This window comes from Schistocerca cancellata, chromosome 10 (genome assembly GCF_023864275.1).
Source record: "Schistocerca cancellata isolate TAMUIC-IGC-003103 chromosome 10, iqSchCanc2.1, whole genome shotgun sequence".
NCBI lineage: Eukaryota > Metazoa > Arthropoda > Insecta > Orthoptera > Acrididae > Schistocerca > Schistocerca cancellata.
The window spans coordinates 131385252-131409760 of record NC_064635.1 but is presented as its reverse complement, the minus strand read 5'-3'; the positions used below and the strand labels follow the sequence as shown (position 1 = coordinate 131409760).

Sequence of the window (24509 nt, the reverse complement as noted above, 5' to 3'; positions counted from 1 at the left end):
AGAAATCCTAAACATCTCTTAAATTTTCTACTGTAACAACAAATATGTGAATGTCCAACAGTTTTGCAGTATTAAAAGAGCATATTGTTTATTATGAGAACCTTTCAGATTTGATATTATTTTACTGCACTTCTGCTCACTATTAATGTAGTCTTATCACCTAGATTAGCACAAAATAAATAATCATTTGTGTAATAACATAAAATGTCAGCTTGGGATAGTTTATTTGTTAAACTGTTTCCATGTTAATCACTACTCTTTGTTTACAATATGATATTGTCGCTCAATGGCCGGGCTCTGTCCACGACAGTACCATATTTCTCAACTGCACTTGCACATAAGTGTGTGTGGCTATAAGGTTGGAGCCCATATCACTATGTGATCTGGGGTTGTAGATTTCTAGAAAAATGTTGATGTAATGACAAACTGTGCAAAGAATTGAATTACATTGTTAATCCTAGCCAGTCATGCTTGTAGCAGCACTTTGCACAATATTATGTACAACTACATGGTAAAAAAATGGATGAAATTGAACACAAATTTGTGTTTAGAAATTGCCACCAAAAACAAGTTCTCACTGCTACAAAAGGCAATGGAATTTTGTCAGCAATGTCTAACACTTTGGGGATCAGTGTGCAGGAGCAATAATTAGTTAAGGAGTATGCTACTTCAGAAGATATGAAAGCAGAACCGTAATGCTGTGGCTCGTTTGTAAGAAGTGTCATGTTTAAGTTATTACTGACGAAAAATCCCTCCATCACTCCGTCACTGATATTGATGCAGTTTTTTCATGTATTTAATGCTCACCTTTGCAGAAGTGAATTCCTTGTCATAGCATAGTGCCACTGAAAAATGCCTCACTACAAATACAGTTGTGGCAGAAGTTACGGGTTGCCATCATAAACATTAGCAGGTGCAGAGTATTGCTAAGAAAGCCACACATGGTATGCTTACTATAGCAGAAAACAGTGCCCCATCATAGGAATGCGTTACTGAAAATATCTTGCTATAAATTCTGTTGTGATAAAAGTTATGGGCTGACATTATAAACATTAACAGGTGCAGAGTATTGTAAGAAAAGCCACACGACGCTATTCTCACTATTACAGAAAAGAGTGCCCCATCATAGGAATGCATTACTGAAAATATCTTGCTACCAAATCTGTTGTAATAAAAGCTGTAGGTTACCATTATAAACATCAACAGGTGCAGAGCATTGCTAGAAAAGCCACACTACTGCAGAAGAGAGTGCCCATATTAGCAATGTATTACTCAATAATGCCTCTCTACAAATACTGTTGTGATGAACGTTACAGGTTTCCACCATACACATTACCAGGTGCAGAGTATTGATAGGAAAGCCACATATGCTATGCTTACTTTTGCAGAAAAGAATGCCCATCACAGCAATGTATTTCTCAAAATGCCTCACTACAAATTGTATTGTAATAAAAGTTATAGGTTTCCATTATAAACATTACCAGGTGCAGAGTATTACTAGAAAAAATGGCACACACAGCAGTGTCGCTAACCTGTTTTTATTTATGAAGCAATTCTAATTTCAAGTGATTAGATTAAACTTAGTACAGACCAAGTAAGCTATAAGCAGATATTAGACAGACAACAATTAGGATAGTAGTAGTCATCACTAATGGGACAAAGACAGAAACAGTTTCACCTGTGAGACAATTTTGATACATTAGCTAGAATACAAAACAGCAGAAAAAATTACAAAAATTCACTGTCATAGGAAAAAAAATCATGTTACTGGCATTTTTCTTCTTCCAGTATTTTAGTTTTTCTTTTATGGCCAGAATCTTTAAATTTTTAATCATTAGCTCCTTCTTATGTTCAGGCTTCATTATGTGTAATTGGGCCTCCAGTAGTTCCACTCTCTTCTTGCACACATTTTCAATTACTGTTCCCGAACCTGATGGCCCCGGTTTTGCAGGCATCCTGCTATGATGCCATGTATTTTTCGGTGTGAAAATGTTTTCTTTGGGTGGATCAGGAGACTGCGAAACAGTCTGCAGCTGGGTGACAGCCACCAGAACATTCTTTGATGTCTCTTTACTTTGTATTACGTCAGGTGTGTGGGAAGTGCTAGGTTGTGTGCACTCTGCTAACTCGACAACTGAAGCAGATGGCGTGTTCTCACTGCACAGCACTGCGCTCTATGTTAACAACATCCACAGTCATACTAAACTGTGCATCAGAATCATATGCATTTGTTGGTTTTTTGGGTAGGCTTCCCCCCAACCTGTTTTATACACTTCCACCTCTTCTTCTGCAAGATCTTTCTGAAGTCTTCTTTTCATATTTTCGTGACAGGTTTTCAGCCTGTCACAGGATCTTTTTGTCACACCTGAAATTAAATAAATGTTGTAGTTTGAAGTACCATAAATTAATTCTTATATTATTTACATTCATAAGTCCATTTTGCCTTCTGAGACTCTTAACTTATAACTGCAATAAAAATCTAAGATCTATATATGGCTATTGTTTACAAATCAGTTCATTAAAAAGAAAGTGATACAGGCATATATGAAGAATACGGCACAGGGCTAACTGAGAAATGTATGTTCATAATTTTCAACAAGAGAGCTCCTGTTAGTCACATAATATTTAGTTAACAGTGGCATGGCATTGGATTTTAAATTTAAAACAAACAAAACAATTACAACCATAAATATACATAGCCATATCACGTATTTCAGTGGTACGGCAATAACACTTTCAAATTTCAAACTAAAAGCCAGAGTGTGCCGTATCCTATGCTTACGATGAACCCAGAAAAGTTATTAACTTACCAGGAGTAGAATTAAAATGCGCCTCCACATGGGACCACATTGCCTGTTTTCCTTTTAAGCTGCATCTGTCAGTTTTCTTATTTTCAAGACCGGATGCATTTGCACCCACCACTTCAAGAAGTACATCTATCTCGTACTTCGAGAAATTCGGTGTTGTTCTTTTATTCTCCATTGTTTTCCAAAAAAAGGAACAGATCGAAAATAGGTACCAAGGTACATATACACACTCCTGCTTGTCGACAGAAAACATAGCAGAGAGAGAATTTGACATCAGTGATTATTTGTGCAATTTGATGTTTACTAAAAATCTTTGTGTCATCAGGGCAAGTTCCATTGCAATGTGCAGAGTTTACTGTGGTCAAATGGACGTTTGGCTGACAATGGTTTGCTGACCAGCGATTAACGTTGGTGCACTGCAGGAACATTTTAAATGCGATTTACTTTTAACCATGATTGCGGGACCTTGGTTATCATACTTTCTAAGCGGGGTTGGTGCACTCGGTGCCCTCGGTAGCTGAATGGTCAGCATGATGGATTGTCAATCCTCTGGGCTCGGGTTTGATTCCTGGCTGGGTTGGGGAATTTTCTCCACCCAGGGACTGGGTGTTGTGCTGTCATCATCATCATCATCCTAACATCCTCATCGACTGTAGGTCACCGAAGTGGCGTCAAATTTAAAGACCGGCACTGTTATATCCTAGGCAGTAATGCCAACCGAGCCCGCCGCAAAAAGGTAGGCAGCATCAAAGTTCGGACGCCGTCCGCATAAGCAGCGCCAGCGATACAGGAAATCGCTGCAAGTCTGCGCGCGCCACCGCTGGCTTCTGGCTTCTTAAGGGCTGGAGTCGCGAGTGCTAGGACAGTTCTGTATTCGCCGCTCAGTTGTATACTCGCCACCGATTTGTGTACTTGCTAGTCAGTTGTGTGTTCATCGCAGCAGAGTTGTTGTTTGTCATCAGCCGACGCTGACCTAGCCGCTCCGACTCGAACTAGACAGATTTCTGTAGACACGGAGTTCACTACTGTGTTTCTGTATCTTCGTTAATAAAGATAAGTACCGACTTTTATTTAATCAGAGTGTTTGGGTTTTCATCTTTCTGTTCACTGTTCCAGCGGACCGGTCGGCCCGCTATTAAAAGTGTGGCGGTGATTTCGTAAGCCGTTTCTACAGCGAAGTGTTTGTCGCTACGAACGCCGCCACAAAACTGGCGACGAGGACTTCCGAACTCGTGTGCAGGGCTGGTTCATCTTGTTTCTTGTTATACTAATTATAGAGATAAAATTTTGGGGGCTGGTTTAATTTGTGTTCACTATGTCTGCCGAATTACAACAGTTGATCTTGTTACAGAGTCAGCAAATACAAAGTCTGGTGGAAGCAATCGCCAAACAAGCGGCTAATCCACCAACACAAAAGGAACAAGCACAGGCAGCACCACCTTCTGTGCTTTTGATGCATCAAGAGAAGAATGGCGAGAGTATTTCGCGCAGTTGCAGGCGCACATGACAGTCTACAAAATCACAGGTAATGAGCGGCAGCTTTATTTAATTTCCACTGCAGGCGTGGAAGTCTATAGACTACTTTGTAAGTTGTTCCCGGAATCCAAGCCAGAAGCTTTAGACTATGACGTTGTTGTTAACAAGCTTGCTGAGTATTTCGAGTCGCGAGTTCATGTGGCAGCAGCCAGATTCAAGTTCTTCAGATTAAAGAAACTGCCACATCAATCTAATAAACAGTGGTTAACAGATTTACGGGGCCCCACCCGTCAGTGCCGATTTAATTGTGTGTGTGGATCTTCCTACAGTGATGTCATGTTACGAGACGCTATTACTCAAAACATTGCAGATTCTCGTATTCGTGCTGCTATCTTAAAGTTGCCTGACCCATCATTAGAGACTGTGATGAACATCATTGAAGCCCAAGATACTTTTGACTATGCTGAGTGTGAGTTAGATCAGCCATGTATTTCTCAAATTGCCTGTGCTAAGCAAGTTATGCCACGCCCGCAGCCCCACCGGCAGAGTCAGACTGTAAACACTAGCCGGCCGCGTCATGTTAAAAACATTTGTCAGCCGCGTGTGCAAAATGATAGAGTTAAGTCTTGCCCTAAGTGTGTTCTTGCTCATCCTCGTGAACGTTGCCCGTTAAGAAACGCGGTTTGTCACTTTTGTCAAAGGAAAGGACACATCCAGACTGTTTGTTTGCGTAAACGCAAGAACAATTCTAGTGCTGCCCAGCCCATGGATATTCATGTTATTCAAAGCCAGCCCGCCCAGAAGGTCGCGTTTAAAGACTCTTCCACGGTTCGTGTGGGTAATAAACTTGTTCGCAATAAGCCACCCACCCAGCCCTCTGCTATGCGACCCAAGCGTAATTCAAACGCTGTAAAAAGTCATGTACGGACTGCGAGTGAAGCAGGAGTTCCACCCGCCCAACCCATGAGTTGTCGTAAGCAGCGAACACGCACTAAACGCGCTGATTTTGTGTCTTCCGCCTCCACTGCACCGATCCAGAGACAGTGTAATAAACTATTTGTGAAGCTCCGCATCCAGGATAAGACCTTCAATTTTCAATTAGACACTGGTGCGTCTGTGACTCTAATAAATAGTGCTACGTATGCGGCTATCGGCCGCCCTCAACTTTCAGCGGCAAAACATTCTTTGGCTACTTATAGTGGAGAACAAATTCCTGTGTTAGGTGTATGTAGTGTGCCAGCCACATTCCGTGGCAATACAAAAACAGTTTCATTCACAGTGCTCCGCGCTCCAGACAGTGTAAACATTTTCGGATTAGACTGTTTTGACTTGTTTGGCCTGTCTATCCAAGACAATGTGTTGCAAATTAATTCTGTTGTTGTTCCTCAAGACAGCATAACCGATTTGTGTAAACAATACAGTGACATATTTAAAGACGAACTAGGTTGTGCTGCGAACTTTGCCGCTCATATTACGTTAAAAGATAATGCTCAGCCTCGATTTTTTCGTGCTCGTCCAGTGCCTCACGCCCTCCGGGCACCTGTAGAAGATGAACTTCGTCGTTGGCAAAACAACGGTGTTATTCAACCCGTTTCAGCGAGCCAGTGGGCTTCTCCCTTAGTTATTATAAAGAAACCGTCTGGCAAGTTACGTTTGTGTGCTGATTTTAAGTCGACAGTTAATCCTCAGACTGTCATTGATTCTTTTCCTTTGCCTAGACCGGACGAGCTGATGGATAAGTTAGGGGAAGCTCGTTTCTTTTCCAAAATTGATCTCCGTGAAGCATATTTGCAATTGCCCCTCGACGAGCAATCACAACAGTATTTTCTCATAAACACGTCGTTGGGGTTGTTCCGTTTTCTGCGTTTGCCTTTTGGTTGTGCGTCAGCTCCAGCTGTTTTTCAGCGTTTTTTGTCGCAACTTCTGGCTAATGTGTCATTGTGTTGCAACTATTTAGACGATATTATTGTGTCCGGTCGGACGCCTGCTGAACATTTCCGTAATTTGGAGTGTTTGTTTACAGTGTTGTCTCAGGCAGGCCTACGTTGCAACATCGATAAATGTTCATTTTTCCTTACGGAGATGGAGTATCTGGGACATGTTATTAATGCTCAAGGCATTCATCCCTCCCAGTCACATTTAGCAGCTATTCGTGATTTGCCCGCCCCTCGCAATCTGCATGAATTGCAAGCAGTTCTTGGCAAATTGACATATTATATTAGGTTTATACCTAATGCATCACAGATTGCTGCACCGTTGCATCGTCTCCGCCGTAAGAATGTTCCGTTTGTGTGGTCAGCTGATTGCCAATCAGCCTTTCAGCAGCTTAAAGAGGCTTTATTGAATGATCGTTGTCTGGTCCATTACGACCCAAACAAGCCTCTAGTGTTAGCTTGTGATGCCTCTTCTTTCGGCCTCGGTGCTGTGTTGTCTCACCGAGTCGGTAACACCGAACGTCCTATTGCGTTCGCATCTAAATTGCTAAACAAAGCTCAGTGTAATTATAGCCAATTGGACAAGGGAGCGTTGGCTATTGTGTTTGGTGTCACAAAATTCCATCACTACCTCTATGGTAGACCATTCTATTTAGTTACAGATCACAAGCCTCTGACGTCACTGTTTCATCCGTCTAAACCAGTTCCTCAGCGGACAGCTCAGAGACTACAACGTTGGGCTCTTTTGTTATCACAATACCAGTATGAGATACTGTATCGCCCTACAGCTCAGCATGCAAACGCCGACGCGCTTTCTAGATTGCCGATTGCTGCGGATGATGTCTTCGATTCCTCTGAAGACTCTTGCCATCAGATTGACGCCAATGAGCATCAATCCCTCCGGGATTTTCCGATTGATTATCGTCAGCTGGCACGTGAGACAGCTACGGATCCTCATCTGAGTTTACTATTACGTTTTGTTCAACGTGGTTGGCCGTCCAAGGCAAAGGACATATCGGATCCTGTGGTTCGTCGCTATTATCCGCAACGTCATCTGTTGTCTGTTTCACAAGGAGTTTTGCTGTTACGCACCGAGAATGACCAGCTTCGTGTAGTGGTTCCCCAAGTGCTCCAATCCAAGGTCCTCGACTTGTTGCATCAAGTTCATTGGGGAGTGGTCCGCACCAAGCAGCTTGCCCGCCGTCATTGTACATGGATCGGCATTGATAAGCAGATTACGTAGATGTCTACAGATTGTTCGACGTGTGCTGAACACCAAGCTGCTCCGCCTCAACGCTATTTTGAGTGGACATGCCCTGCCGGTCCCTGGCAGCGAGTACATCTTGATTTCGCTGGTCCATATTGGAATTCTCGTTGGCTCATCGTGATAGATGCATTTAGTAATTTTCCGTTTGTTGTGCCCATGCAGTCTACAACGTCTGTACAGACTATACAGGCGTTGACTTCAATTTTTTGTATTGAGGGTCTTCCAGAAGTTTTAGTGTCTGACAATGGTCCACAATTTACCTCTGCTGAATTTGAAAGTTTTTGTTCTGCCAATGGCATTCGCCATGTTCTTACTCCGCCGTTCCACCCTCAATCGAATGGTGCAGCGGAACGTTTTGTACGCACATTCAAGGACCATATGGACCGCCTTCGTGCTACGCACTCTCGTCAGCAGGCCCTCATCACGATCCTGTCGTCGTACCGGACCACGCCACGCGACGGCCCTTCGCCTGCGGAGCTTCTCCACGGCCGTCGTCATCGCACCCTACTACGGTTGTTGCACCCCCCGGATCGACCCGCCGCTTCTGAGCATCGCACGCGTTTTCAGCGCAACGACGCCGTTTTTTTCAGAGTTTATAACGGTCGCCGTCATTGGGAACGAGGCACCGTGATAAGTGTCCAGGGTCACAGTTTTTATACTGTTCAAGGTGCTACTGGGGTGCACAGGAGGCATCAGAACCAGTTGCGCCGCGCTGGCCGCCCGGATTCTGCCGCTCGTTCTTTGTCCACAGATTTGGTCCGCGGCGGGTACCAGCCGTGCCGCTACTACGCCGACAGCCCGTCCCATTGATGCCTCCCGCGCAGCTTCATCCGGGAGCACCCCAGGTGGTCGCTCCGGCGCCTGCGGTCCCTCTTCAGTCGCCACCGCCTTCGGAGCAGATGGACGTCGACCCCTCAGCCGGGCCGCCATCCCAAGCGGTGGCTGTGCAGCCTGTCCTGCAGCCGCTTTCCTTGGGCACCCCCAAGGAGTATGACACCGCAGCGCCTTGTCCGGCGCCCACTCAGCAGCCGTCGACGCAGCGTCAGGAGACGCTGCCTCTCTTCGTGGGTCCCGACGCCCCGTCGCGTCCAGTACCAGAAGCTGCGCCCATGGTCACAGGCGTGCACCCTGACCTCGGTTTTCAGTCGGTGTTTCCCGAGGCCCCGCGCAGCCAATGCTGGAACCGGGGACTGCCACCGACAACAGTCTCCGCCCCGGTCTCTTCTGCTACGCCTGCGGCCAGACCCCTCCCCCGCCGTCGACGTTCGCCACGTCATTATTCAACGACGGTGCGGCAATTTGGGGGGGAGGAGTGTTATATCCTAGCCAGTAATGCCAACCGAGCCCGCCGCAAAAAGGTAGGCAGCATCAAAGTTCGGACGCCGTCCGCATAAGCAGCGCCAGCGATACAGGAAATCGCCGCAAGTCTGCGCGCGCCACCGCTGGCTTCTGGCTTCTTAAGCGCTGGAGTCGCGAGCGCTAGGACAGTTCTGTATTCGCTGCTCAGTTGTATACTCGCCACCGATTTCTGTACTTGCTAGTCAGTTGTGTGTTCATCGCAGCAGAGTTGTTGTTTGTCGTCAGCCGACGCTGACCTAGCCGCTCCGACTCGAACTAGACAGATTTCTGTAGACACGGAGTTCACTACTGTGTTTCTGTATCTTCGTTAATAAAGATAAGTACCGACTTTTATTTAATCAGAATGTTTGGGTTTTCATCTTTCTGTTCACTGTTCCAGCGGACCAGTCGGCCCGCTATTAAAAGTGTGGCGGTGATTTCGTAAGCCGTTTCTACAGCGAAGTGTTTGTCGCTACGAACGCCGCCACAAAAGGCACCTGGTGAGCAGTCTGCCAGATGGGGACTCTAGCCATATGATTAAATAAAATGATCAATATGGTTGTAGCTGGTTGGCCACAGTTGTAAATATATTTCTGACAATAAAAGATTATGTTCTATATGTGCTGATGTCACCAATAATTGAGTGAGTCATGCTTTCACATGCAATTTACTGCATTATTTAAAAAGTGTGTATGTTATCTAGCATATGAGTTGGAAGTTGTTTGCTAATTTTATTTCAGAAACTATAATTTTATTTCAGAAACCATCAGGCTGCAAAGGGTGGTAACGCATACTCAGTAGCAGATGCCAATCTTGTCACAAAAATATGAGCATTACACTGCTGTTTGGGCCTTCACTATACTGTCTTTAGAACCACAGTGAAACTCCTTAAAGATTTCTTATTCCTGTCTGTCATCTAAGAATTATGATGTGTCATTGTCAACATGAGGGATGTTCAAGAAGTAATGCAACATTTTTTTTCTGAAAGCAGGTTGGTTTTATTTAGGCTTCCAATAGACCATAGTATTCCCCACTGTTTTTGCTACAAAACCCTACTTTTCAATGTAATCTCCATTTAATGCAACAGCCTCACACTACTGCCTTACTGGAAGGGTCTGGATCCCGCATAGTACCGCTCCACTGGTTGAAATTGGAGCCAACTTCTTGCTACATCAATAACTTCCAAATCATCCACATACTGCTTCCCACAGAGTGCATCCTTAATTGGGGCAAACAGATAGAAGTCAGAAGGTGTGATACTCTGACTGGAAATGGAAGAGGATGTAGATGAAGATGAAATGGGAGATACGATACTGCGTGAAGAGTTTGAGAGAGCACTGAAAGACCTGAGTCGAAACAAGGCCCCGGGAGTAGACAACATTACATTAGAACTACTGACGGTCTTGGGAGAGCCAGCCATCACAAAACTCTAACATCTGGTGAGCAAGAATACAGGGAGCGAAAGGCTATTCACAATTTGTACAGAAACCAGATGGCAGTTACAAGAGTCGAGGGTCATGAAAAGGAAGCAGTGGTTGGGAAGGGAGTGAGACAGGGTTGTAGCCTCTCCCCGATGTTATTCAATCTGTATATTGAGCAAGCAGTAAAGGAAACAAAAGAAAAATTCGGAGTAGGTATTAAAATCCATGGAGAAGAAACAAAAACTTTGAGGTTCGCCGATGACATTGCAATTCTGTCAGAGACAGCAAAGGACTTGGAAGAGCAGCTGAACGGAATGTATGGTGTCTTGAAGGGAGGATATAAGATGAACATCAACAAAAGCAAAACGAGGATAATGGAATGTAGTCGAATTAAGTCGGTTGATGTTGAGGGTATTAGATTAGGAAATGAGACACTTAAAGTAGTAAAGGAGTTTTGCTATTTGGGGAGCAAAATAACTGATGATGGTCGAAGTAGAGAGGATATAAAATGTAGACTGGCAATGTCAAGGAAAGCGTTTCTGAAGAAGAGAAATTTGTTAACATCGAGTATAGAATGGACAGTGTCTTGAAAGGAGGATATAAGATGAACATCAACAAAAGCAAAACAAGGATCATAGAATGTAGTCGAATAAAGTTGGGTGATGCTGAGGGAATTAGATTAGGAAATATGGAGTGTAGCCATGTATGGAAGTGAAACATGGACGATAAATAGTTTGGACAAGAAGAGAATAGAAGCCTTCGAAATGTGGTGCTACAGAAGAATGCTGAAGATTAGATGGGTAGATCACATAACTAATGAGGAGGTATTGAATAGAATAGGGGAGAAGAGCTGTTTGTGGCACAACTTGACAAGAAGAAGGGACCGGTTGGTAGGACATGTTCTGAGGCATCAAGGGATCACAAATTTAGCATTGGAGGGTAGTGTGGAGGGTAAAAATCGTAGAGGGAGACCAAGAGATGAATACACTAAGCAAATTCAGAAGGATGTAGGTTGCATTAAGTACTGGGAGATGAAGAAGCTTGCACCGGATAGAGTAGCGTGGAGAGCTGCATCAAACCAGTCTCAGGACTGAAGACCACAACAACAACAAAAACAACAACAACAACAACAACAACAACAACGGATAGTGTGTCGTTTCTGCTAGCTGCAGGTTTCATTAAAATGGTAGTCTACCGGTAATCCTGAATCACAAAATTTCAGCCATCTGGGAGCAAATGTGGTATTTCTACTTCTAATAAACAGTGAAGATTATCATTAAGATTTCACATTTTAACAATCATCGCAGCCATGTTACAAAAATTAAAACTAAAGTCATTACGTCAACAAAATCAGCGCAACAAAATACATCAACAGACCTATAAAGCAGCACACAAATGATGCACATGTTTCTTGATTAATTGAAATCCTTCTACTGATGTTTCAAATCTAGACTTTAATAATAAAAAGGGAAGGTGCTGTTAATCAGAATTTAGGGAGAAGTTGTGATCTAAAAGACAATAGATTTATTCATCCTAAACATCACAAGACAACAAAAATGTCTAAAGAAACGTCACACAAACATTTTTATTTGACAAACGCTTTCCCTAACGTGGGGTCTATGGTGGACAAAGTGATCAGCTGGGGATCAACACACGACACTAACCAGAACACTAATCGCCCTATCTGACTTCATACACGTGAATCTTGGGTATGGCACAACTACCTCACAACCAAGCATCAATACTCTACCATTTCAAGAAGAAAAATATGGTTAGAAAGAACAGGGTGCTGAGAAACATATATTGGAGCCCTACACTGTAGCAGCGAATACCTTACCCTCCTGCTGGTCAGGACGGCACTCCACAATGTGTTCGTCGACTGAAGTCATGGACGGCCGCAATCTGTTATTAATAACGCACGCTCAAAAAATGCAAGTATGCGGTCTCGCGTTCGGTTAATTCGGAACGCAGGTAATTTCCTATGGCCCTCTGAAACCTCAGTGGATTCCAGTGTGCAGGTGGCCCCTTTTGCTGGTCTGCCAAACAAGTTTGACTTGATGCCACGACTATGAGTGACAGAATATATCAAATGTTTAGACGGTCGACTCAAGACAAATAACTACACCCACGCATCACTCGTCGTGTGCGTGATGCTAGAAGCAGTACCTCTGACGGTTCAGGTGACTGGCATAGGCTCCAAGTGGCACACCAGTAAAGGACACAAGTCTCACTGTTTAGGTAGAGACCTGCAGTTCTTTACTAGCAAAGGACCAGTATGAGAGTGAGATCTCTTCTCTTTCTGTCCACTTCCTCCTCAGCTCGGTAGCAAAGCACATTTACATCTCAGAATTCCCCCACTTTAGCACAAGCCAGTCAAGAGATGGAGCCGGGCATTTGAAGCTGGGAGAGTGGCCCTTGCTCTTCATACACCGATTTGACCGATCAACGACTTTAAAGTTAACTGGGAGAAAAGGAAAAAATATTCAGCTTCGAGTCCTCTTTCCCGCACGTTTACGCCATGTCTTTTGCTAACAACATGACCAGGATGGAACCACACCCCTCCATAAAAAGCTTGTTATCTCCCCTGTTGCGTCCACTTCAAAGTTTCCAAAGAATGGCCATAAACTCGCTAAAAGCATCGTGGTTTCACAAATGTGTTTTGTAACAGAGTGTGGACATCTGGGTGCCTGTGGCCTGTCCCACGGAAATTCGCAGAACACTCACAGTTGTCTTGTTGGCTTCCTGCCTAACAAGGGCCCCATCCTCTGCTTTATAGCCAGTCTTCAATGCGCTGGCCATTGCAGAGACGACTTCTTGACGCTAGTCTGTCTACCTAGATGCGGCTGCTCCCCGACTGGCACCAACCAACGTGCCTGCACAATGAGCCCGCGGAACTCGGCCGTCCGAATATGTTTCCTCCCAGGTTCCGCAGAAAGAATGCGCTTCCCTCGGCCCATCGTTGCTGTGCTCTTTTACTAGCTCTATGGGACTTAACATCTGATGTCATCAGTCTGCCCCCAGTAGCTGAGTGGTCAGCGCGACAGACTGTCAATCCTAAGGGCCCGGGTTCGATTCCCGGCTGGGTCAGAGATTTTCTTCGCTCAGGGACTGGGTGTTGTGTTGTCCTAATCACTATCATTTCACCCCTATGGACGCGCAAGTTGCCGAAATGGCGTCACATCAAAAGACTTGCACTAGGCGAGCAGTCTACCCGACAGGAGGCCCTCGTCACACGACATTATTTATCAGTCCCCTAGAACTTAGAACTACTTAAACCTAACCAACCTAAGGACATCACACACATCCATGCCCGAGGCAGGAAGTGAACCTGCGACCGTAACAGTCACGCAGTTCTGGACTGAAGTGCCTAGAACCACTTGGCCACTGCAGCCGGCTGCTTTCTTACTGCAGTCGTTTAAATTGGCACCCTATTCCTTTGACCACAGGTAAAGCTTACCGTTATTCCTTCCCTAGAACATACAAGCAAGAGCTTACAAGCAAGAGCATTAACTACAGCCCACCATTTCATCATGATGTATGAAGTGAAATCGAAATAAAGGTCATATTCCCTAAGAACATGAAGAGGCATAACACCGAATCAGAAGTGAGAGTGCCCTGCAGCCTCTCAGAATATTAGTAGGTATACCGTGTAATGCTTGCAAGAATAGTAAGAATCACTGCAACAAGCATCAACGTAGTGTAATAAAATCCTCTCGAAAAAAAATTTAAAACGAGAAACTGAGGTATAAATCCATTGTCATAATTTAAAAAAAGAAAAAAAAGCCTAATTTCCACTGACTCACTCCTTAGACAATAGAATGATGACTTATTGCCAACAGTAACTTGTTTTCCAGAAACCGTGGACAATTTAAATGTGGTTACACTGCACTGGGAAGAAAACAGAATAATTCCACATCACCTTTTGAGTTGATTTCCAGCTGAGGACCGCTCCCAGGTGGTGGATGGAATGTACCATAAAAAAAAAGAAAAGAAGTGTTGTCATAATCAGTCATTTTTGGTAAAACACAGCAAATTCAGTTGGTATAGCAAATATTCGAAGACATCTGAATCTGCCAATGAATTACCCAGTGCAGGTAGCCTTTCATATAAACTTTAAACTAACAGATTGATGGACCACGGTCGAGGCAATTAAAATTCACTGGTAATGGTACAGTATTTTAATAATTTAGTCTCCTAGACACTGAAGCCAATTAGCACATTGAAATTAGCGTGATGCACGTTGGTACAACAGTTTGATCTTCACTGCTGTTGTGCCATTGTTTTGTCCCGCCACTGACCGTCGTCACAGTCTACGACCACCATGGCTTCATCATACCATCCTGTTTTTTTTTAAAATTAATTTCATTGGCTTTTTGCAGCAAACAATGCAGCCATTCACCTTCCTACTCTTGAGTGGCCAGGCCGAGTAACTTCCTATGGAGCTGATGACGTGACGTCATCAGTTGCAACTGCTGCATCAGAGAAGTACGTTGTCACGCCTTTCAGCCAATCAGCACAAAACACGTTTCTCCCCGTGTCCAAAAGTTTCAGAAAATGGCTGCATAACTTACGTGTGCTACACGATAGGAAGAAAATTTTAACATTTTCGTGGGCACATTTTTCGGAGGTTATTACAGGTGACAGTTTGTTCAATGACTTGCTATGAAGCACATATACCACACCATTCAAATATGGAAAATGTTTTTAGGCACTCATGCAGGAGTCACAGCTGTGTGCACCCAGCTGGCACACGGAAGATCGGACAGGTTTACACGACTTTGCTGCAATGATGACAGGCACCTCAATCAACAACTGACTGTGCTTTTGTTCACTGCCAGGTCTCCACAGACATTCTGCAAGCACCTATGAACATCTGCGATGCTCTGCTTTTGCACCAAAAGAACCCCAATGGCAGCTTTCTGCTTGGAACACACCTCTGTTGCAGATGCCATTTTGAAGGCTACATACAGGGCCACCAACTATCAGAGCTTCATGAAGCAGGAATATTCCATGACGTCCCACAAATAAATTACACATTTTTTCAACCAGAACTGAATGCCCCTCATATTTTTTAATCAGTTGAGCACTGTTCCATTTATTAAAAATCAAGTGCGAAAGGCCAATGTGGCAAAGAAGTGCCTTAATAAACAAATGTTTCACTGATTAAGAAGAAAAATACCGCTTGAATTAAACTGAGTGATAAAATCATAATTGTTCTATCCTGAGAAATGAAGAAAGGAGAGGGAACAAGCTGCACTTTGGACAAAACAAAGGCCTTTACAGTGTAGGAGCAGTCAGAAAGATTCAACTGATGAAAGACAGAAGAAAACAAGAAGGAAATAAAATGAAAATGAAACAGAGCCTCTAAGGTCAAATATCAACATTTTAAGTAAAAGATTTTTTTTAAAAAAATCCCAGGCAGATTTAAGGTTTTGTTGATAATTATGAGTTTTGGAATGGAGCCTTTTACCAAACATCATTAGCCATAGCCCAGGGTGTGAGTCGTTTTGTCACGGTGCACTCCTACAACCATTCAGGAACTAGGTGCATGATCCCAATGTACTAAAGGTGTTATGAGTAGCCCAACACTGCATTAGGTGGATATACATTTATTTTGTCCAACTCCCCCAAGTGGAGGATCTACAGGCACTTCCGAAATTTCCATTACAAGCTTCTAGAACTTGTAGAAGGGACCGAGTACATAATAACTTTGAATAGGAACCCATGTTTGGAAATGTGATCCATCGATGCTACAGAGTGTCTGAGTGTTAAGTTATAGTCGCTGGTGCCTGTAAATGCATGTAAGTCTTTATACGGAGTGATTCCATGATGATGATACAAACTTTCTTGGACAATGGAGAGGGATAAATGTATCAAGTTTAGGAATAGGGTCCCTGATCCAGAAATAAACAAGTCAAAAATTACAAGCGAAAACTTTTTTGATAGCTCTGACAGTGGAATACATGTAACACAACTGTTGTTGTTAAGAATGTAGGGTACACAACTTTTAGAGGTGGTAATATAAACCAAAACAAGAAACAATGTCTAGTAAACATGGGCTCTAAAGTGCATACCTGAGGAGCAGTGAGTACTTGTTCATCTTCACTACTATGAAATGCATCTCCTTTATTGAACAAGTGCTCATTGCTCCTCAGGTATGCACTTTAGAGCCCACCTATAATTTAAATGCTCTGTACACTGACGAATAATGTTTCTGGATATGGGTTCCTATTAAAAGTATTATGTACTCACTCCCCTCTACAAGTCCTAGACGTTTGTAATGGGAATTTCTGAACACCCCATATGAACTGTGTGTACAAACATTAATGCTGCTAACTGCAGCCCAAGATCTTAAGTCTTACAATTGGTGACACATGATATCTCACTTTTTTTCCGAATCAATCTCTAGTCTCTCTCTCAGCACTGACACAATGTAGAAACTGATCCGTCAGTGTAATACTATTAATTTAATTTAATTAAAAACTCTGTGCAAAATGCTAGCACTTACAGGCACAAATAACTGGTATACTTACAACATTTTCTTCTTTAATGCAGATCTGTTCAGTTTCTGGTTGCTGGTATGTTAATATCTGCAGAGTAAGAAAACACAGTGAGTCCACACAGATTCATATTGACAGAAAAAATTTTGTTAGTTACAAATTTCTGAACATAACACCCCATACTTTGAGGAAGTCCTACAACAACAGTCAGCTTTTCAATATGAGGCTAATACGATATAGTGGTTTTCCGTCTCCCTACAACACATCCTGCGAAGAAACTACTGTGCTGTTTAAACACTGAAATCCAAATTGCTGTATTTTATTTGTTATTGACTCCACATTTTGAAGAAGAATTGTTCTACTTAAATACACTCCAGCCATCTCTGGGCACTGTGGCCCAACAATGCTAGCAGATGACAGTGGCCATACGTGTGTATGTGTGTGGGACTTTGTCCATGACTCACTCCACTATGCTTTCACTGATCAGATCAAATGACTTCGGCTTCCCATTCCCATTCAGGTGTACACTCTGCTTCACAAAAAATGCCCCATATTTGTATTTCCACTAACATCAGTGCAGTGTGCCTAAAGTCTGATAAGACACTGGTAAGAAGAATGGAATACCTGTGTAGTAACATTAATTTCTGCTACATCAATAAACTGTTTTCTGCATATAGGAAACTTTTACAAATACTAAACTAACTGAAGTTGCATACATCTAAGACATATTACCTGATAATATGACACCTTTTCTCTGCAGTGGTACACATATTGTACTGAAACTTACTAACAGATTATAGCTACGCAGAAACTCAAACCCAGGCCCACACTTTGTGTGGGCAATTCTTTCAGTAGCTGAGCCCTCAAAGTATGGAACAAGTTAACAATATGTTTTGCTATAGAATTTATTGTGACTACATTTTGAGTTGTAATTTGTTTTATAATGTACATTAACATGATCATTTAACTGAGGGACAGAAAGGAGATCATAAATATATAATTTCACAGATATAAAAATATAACTGATGAGAGACAACAGTATTTAACAAAAGAATGACTTTTACTGTAAATACCAGCTACATTTACTCATCAAGAAGTGAGAAATGAAATCCAGCTCAAATTACACTGCCTGACAAAAAAGGTGAAGCACTCAGAACACATGGTCAGATGTCAATGTAACTTCGTACACATACACACAATCAGTATGCATATAAATCAGTTGCCGTTCTCTGTGGCAGGTAGAATCTAATAGAGTATATAAGGCCACATCAAACATTAGTGACAGAAGTGACTGACCAACAGCGCGACATCTGGATTTGTGACATTCCAGCTACAAGCAACAGCGTCAGGCAACATCCCAAGTTGTCCTGTGTGCGAGCAACAAATTCCTGCTATAAGATAGGCTACTGGAGCTGACCAGCTGTTTCTATAAAATGATGCCCACAAACTGTAGAATATTGTAGCTTAAGAGTAAGGCAACAAAATTAACTTTACTTAATAAAACAAAGCAATAAAGAAATGTATCTGTTAACCCATTGTGGAATATGGATAGTGAGCGGTCAAATATTTCCCAAGGAAAATCACCAAACAGCCATGTGTTTTGGGTAGTTATTTTATTTAGACAACCAGTTTCAGCATTTCAGTAATGACTTCTTCAGACCTCTATGCACTCCATGTACAGACAATCAAATATATCTATCCTTGCATACTGTGGTCATCAATATCTGAATCCTATGAATTCATCTTTTGAGTCTTTACTTTGAAGACTTGACAACAAGTCTTTGAATGAAGTGAACACTCAAGAGACAAATTCATGGAAGCCAGATATTGATGGCTCCAGTATTCAAGGTTCAATACATATGGTTGTACATGGAGTGCACCGGAGCCTGAAAATGGAATTACTGAGATGCCAGAACTGGTTGTCTAAATAAAATTACTATTCAAAATATGCACCAGTTTGGCAATTTTCCTTAGTAAGTAAAGGAATATGACTAGCTCATCAATGAATTAAAGAAGAGTGCTTCCTATGCGAACACAAACTTTTAACAGCTGATAAATGCAATACTTTTCCCACAAAGTGTCTGTGGTATAGAAGTATCTGGCTAGTAATCTGAGTCATCGTGGGTTCTGGTTTCGGAGCTGCCTACTTCTTATAATTTAACTGACTCAACTACAATCCTATCACCTGTTCTGTGCATTAAGTTTTATCTATACTTTTTACACTGCATCTCAAAGTTTATTTTTTAGGTACTGCCAAAGTAACTGATCTTTAGGCGTATATGCATCTATCCCAGGTATATCACATACATTAAATTCCTTATATAATACATTGACCAACCATGAAATTTTACTAATACTTTATTGTTAGGAACGTAATTCATCAGCAATCAATGTTAAAGTCAAGTGTTTCAATTAATATAAATAGTCTGCATACATAAATCATAAATTTTTTAAAAATGAAAGGTCAAACGTTTTGTGGTATGATTTCTGTAAAAGTATTAAATAAAGGAGATTAGAGAAACCTGCAACGCATGTCATTTGCTGCACTCTATTTCAAGCACCATTCACAGGTGCCTCAAATGTTCCTCTAATCTTATTTTATTGCTTTTAAGCAGATCATTTCACAAAACATTTGACCAATTTCTTTTTCATTTATTTTAATTTTTATTTTTATTTCCAAGTTTTATTTAGAAAGCTTGATTTTACTGACACCACATTTGCCTTCCTAGCATCTTATGTTCCTGAAACATCCTAAATTTAGTATTTGATTTGAAGGAAGCATTTTTGACAGTTAAGTACCACATCCATGTATCATTTTATTTGTAAAATGGCTAGACCTTGAAGAGATGAACTTTTTGACACTTCATTTGCCTAGCTATCAGTAGCTGTTCGTGAAATATTCTAATTTTCCCTCAACTCACTAAGTTTTTTTAATTACCCTAATTACTTTCCAGTAATTCAATATTTGTTTGCAAAACTAGGTCTCACGCTGGTCAATTTGATACCCCATTTGGCCATTTCTTGATCTCTGTTTGGCTGTGAAAATTTGGATAAAAACCCATTGAGTAATTTATAGACATTCTTGTTTTAGCTCTGCTCAAACATCTGACCAAAATATTTCAAGTTTTAATCATATGACAAAACACATCCTCTTCGCTGTCGCAAACCTAGTTTCGATATCTCTAACTGTTTATGAGATACGACAATTTTTCGATGACAATGCGTAGGGAAAGAACTGGGCACACCACGTGCTGCCCATCCGGCAGATAGATAGAGTGAAAGGAGATATCAATTTGCTGTTGTGGTGTGCGTACTGTAAGACCTCCAGTACACACACCATCAGATTATTTGACTTGTTGCTCTAACGAAGTAGGCGAGTGTCAGCAATATGTCTCGTGGTCTTATTGTGGCGTGTTTATCTTCTGCCGTTAGGTCAGACAATAGAAATGCCACTTGCACGCTTAGAGTAGCAGATTGACGGTGACCAACTTTAAACAGAACTTGATTAATTTTCACACACATTTATTAAAATAATAACAAGCGTAAACATTACTTAACTTGATTCTGGATGCTATTTACAATTGACAATCTGTAGTTCCTTTGGTCTTGGTACGTTAATCTTATTCTCGCATATCTCTGATACTTGACAAAAGTGTCTATACTTTTATCTTCACGGCTATGTACAGGAATATGGTAATCTTATTAGGCGCAGACTGAAACTTGACTATAGACTGGTACAGACTAATGCGGACTGGTACAGACAGATGCAGACACATGCAGACTGATTAATCGGAGGTCTGTACACTCGTTATAATACCTCGCACGTTCAGGTATCATTGCGCAAGTGTGAACCGCGAGGAGAAAAGGTTCCACGTTAGCAGCAATCTCATTGGCTGCATTACATATTAATACGCGGATCGGTGGAAGCAGAATTTCGTCTGTCTCTAAGGCAGCGCCATCTCGTAGTGCGGAGACGGATGAGAGCTGCGCCTGCGCTGTTGTGCTTAGCGGGGCGCGCTCTAGTGGGAAAGTTGTGTACGCGCTGACTATGTGGAACTACAGGGTGTTTCAAAAATGACCGGTATATTTGAAACGGCAATAAAAACTAAACGAGCAGCGATAGAAATACACCGTTTGTTGCAATATGCTTGGGACAACAGTAAATTTTCAGGCGGACAAACTTTCGAAATTACAGTAGTTACAATTTTCAACAACAGATGGCGCTGCAAGTGATGTGAAAGATATAGAAGACAACGCAGTCTGTGGGTGCGCCATTCTGTACGTCGTCTTTCTGCTGTAAGCGTGTGCTGTTCACAACGTGCAAGTGTGCTGTGGACAACATGGTTTATTCTTTAGAACAGAGGATTTTTCTGGTGTTGGAATTCCACCGCCTAGAACACAGTGTTGTTGCAACATGACGAAGTTTTCAACGGAGGTTTAATGTAACCAAATGACCGAAAAGCGATACTATAAAGGATCTGTTTGAAAAATTTCAACGGACTGGGAACGTGACGGATGAACATGCTGGAAAGGTAGGGCGACCGCGTACGGCAACCACAGAGGGCAACGCGCAGCTGTGCAGCAGGTGATCCGACAGCGGCCTCGGGTTTCCGTTCGCCGTGTTGCAGCTGCGGTCCAAATGACGCCAATGTCCACGTATCGTCTCATGCGCCAGAGTTTACACCTCTATCCATACAAAAATCAAACGCGGCAACCCCTCAGCGCCGCTACCATTGCTGCACGAGAGACATTTGCTAACGATATAGTGCACAGGATTGATGACGGCGATATGCATGTGGGCAGCATTTGGTTTACTGACGAAGCTTATTTTTACCTGGACGGCTTCATCAATAAACAGAACTGGCGCATATGGGGAACCGAAAAGCCCCATGTTGCAGTCCCATCGTCCCTGCATCCTCAGAAAGTACTGGTTTGGGCCGCCATTTCTTCCAAAGGAATCACTGGCCCATTTTTCAGATCCGAAACGATTACTGCATCTTGCTATCTGGACATTCTTCGTGAATTTGTGGCGGTACAAACTGCCTTAGACGTCACTGCGAACACCTCGTGGTTTATGCAAGATGGTGCCCGGCCACATCGCACGGCCGACGTCTTTAATTTCCTGAATGAATATTTCAATGATCATGTGATTGCTTTGGGCTATCCGAAACATACAGGAGGCGGCGTGGATTGGCCTCCCTATTCGCCAGACATGAACCCCTGTGACTTCTTTCTGTGGGGACACGTGAAAGACCAGGTGTACCGCCAGAATCCAGAAACAATTGAACAGCTGAAGCAATACATCTCATCTGCATGTGAAGCCATTCCGCCAGACACGTTGTCAAAGGTTTCGGGTAATTTCATTCAGAGACTATGCCATATTATTGCTACGCATGGTGGATATGTGGAAAATATCGTACTATAGAGTTTTCTAGACCGCAGCGCCATCTGTTGTTGACAATTGTAACTACTGTAATTTCGAAAGTTTGTCTGCCTGAAAATGTACTGTTGTCCCAAGCATATTGCAACAAACGGTGTATTTCTATCGCTGCTTGTTTAGTTTGTATTGCCGTTTCAAATATCCCGGTCATTTTTGAAACACCCTGTATGTACACAACATCTGTCAACTTTAAATACAATTTCAATTTGTTGGCTACATTTCACGCAGTAAAATGAACGAAATGCACAGTCTACACAACGTGTTTTTACCTCTGCAAACGTTTAAAAATTTCACACTGTCATTTACTTAGATTCATGCAGCACAGTAACTATGATGAATAACAAAAAGACATTCAGTTCTTTTGTGAGTGAAGAAAATGAGCTGTAAGATTTGAAAGAATCAAATCAGATTTCTTAAAAGTGGATGATAAGTATTCCATAGCATCCGATCTGGCACTTCGCCGAGGAGACTCAGAGCTGTCACTGTCCCTGTGACAAGATTCAGTCACGTTTGCATTAAAACAATGTGACTTGTAGCAGACAATTAGTAGTGCCACAGACATCACCAACCTAGGGTATTTCCGTAGCTGTACCAGCAGTCATGCTTTGTCACCTGAAGTGGTCACATGCTGTCAATTGGTTCTGTTGCTCACAGAGGACATAGACTAAAGGGCGTGAACAGTGTCAGATGTCGAGTGATCACTGTGAAGGACACACAGAAGTCACATGCTCCTGAGAGACAACATTTTCTACACCTGATAAGAATCTGAAAGAGGCCTCATTGTGGGATTCCACTTGGCCAGCTAGTCGAATCATGCAACATCCTGATTTGTGGCAGTATTCAGAAGTGACAGTGGTCTGACGTTTGACTGCATGAGAATGTGTGGACAGGCATACTGGTTTGTTTGTCAGCGAGGTCATCAGTCCCATCGGATTAGGGACAGATGGGGAAGGAAGTTAGCCATGCTATTTCAAGAACCATCCCTGAACTTGCCTGAAGTGATTTAGGGAAATCACAGAAAACCTAAATCAGGTTGACCGGACACGGCTTTGAACCATCGCCCTCCAGAATGCGACAGGCGTACTTGCCATCACAGTTTTGGTCAGCCACATCTGACTACCACAAGGGAGGATCACTGTATTGTCCACAAAGCATACTGTAACCCCTTCAAAAAGTAAGGTAACTTTTCAAATTGCGCGGGCAACATACATTCGATTATCTCTCTCTCTCTCTCTCTCTCTCTCTCTCTCTCTCTCTCTCTCTCTCTCTCTCTCCCCCCCCCCCCCTTCTTCTTCTTCTTTTTTTACACACACATGTCCCAAATATATGTTCACATTTTCAAGTGTACAGCATACTTCATTTGTTTTTGACGGATAGAAAGGTTAGATGTGTTTTAGTGTGTTCGGCGATTTCACACTTTTATAAAAAACAAAAAAAAAGGAGCAAAGAATTTGCATCAAATTTTGTGTGAAAAATGGAATGAAGTGCTCTAAAACACTTGAATTGTTGACAGTGGCATACGGTGCGTCTGCTCTAAGTAAAAAACATTGTTTACAAGTGGTACAAGTTCTTCAAAGATGGCCAAGAAGATGCCAATGATGAACCTTGCTCTGGATGCTCCAGCACATCAACAACAGATGATAATATCAAAGCTATGAAGAAAATTCTTTTGGAAAATTGTCAAATTACCATAAAAGAAGTTGCTGAGGATGTTGGCATATCGGTCATCTCTTGTCATGCAATTTTTTTTTATGTTTTTGGCATGAGATGTGTGGCAGCAAAGTTTATTCCAAAACTTCTCAATTTTGATCAGAAGAACCGTCGCACGAGAATTTGCTCAAAAGGGTCATAACTGGTGACGAAACATGGGTTTATGGTTATAAGGTCGAAACCAAAGCCCTGTCATCCCAATGGAAGCATCCTGGAGAGCCAAGACCCAAGACCGAAAAAAGCATGCTCAGATCGATCAAATGTCAACGTTTTGCTCACTGTTGTTTTTCTTTTTTTCTTTTTTTTTTTCCAATTACCGTGGTATAGTGCATCATGAATTTTTACCTCAAGGTTGTACGGTCAATAAGGAATATTACCTTGATGTGATGTGTCATCTGTGAGAAGCAATACACAAAAAACATCCGGAATTGTGGAAAACAATTCCTGGCTTTTGCATTACGATAACGCACCTGTTCATTCATCATTGCTTGTGAGAGATTTTTTGGCCAAAAACAACATGATAATCATATTCACCAGGTTTGGCCCCCTGAAACTTTTTACTGTTCCCAAAACTGAAGAGACCAACAAAAGGATGAAGATTTTCAGCGACTGAGGG

General features: G+C 42.4%; 1 long non-coding RNA gene across 2 annotated transcripts in view; it reads right to left on the bottom strand.

Moving 5' to 3' along the window:
• Nucleotides 1–1522: 1522 nt before the first annotated feature.
• The window catches only part of LOC126106747 (uncharacterized), a 45316-nt gene continuing 22329 nt past the window's right edge, over nucleotides 1523–24509 (bottom strand). For both annotated transcript variants that reach the window (XR_007523393.1, XR_007523392.1), the window contains exons 2-3: nucleotides 16777–16833; nucleotides 1523–2365 (exon numbers count right to left, since the gene is read on the bottom strand). This is a non-coding gene — a long non-coding RNA (uncharacterized LOC126106747). The remainder of the gene's footprint in view (nucleotides 2366–16776; nucleotides 16834–24509) is intronic.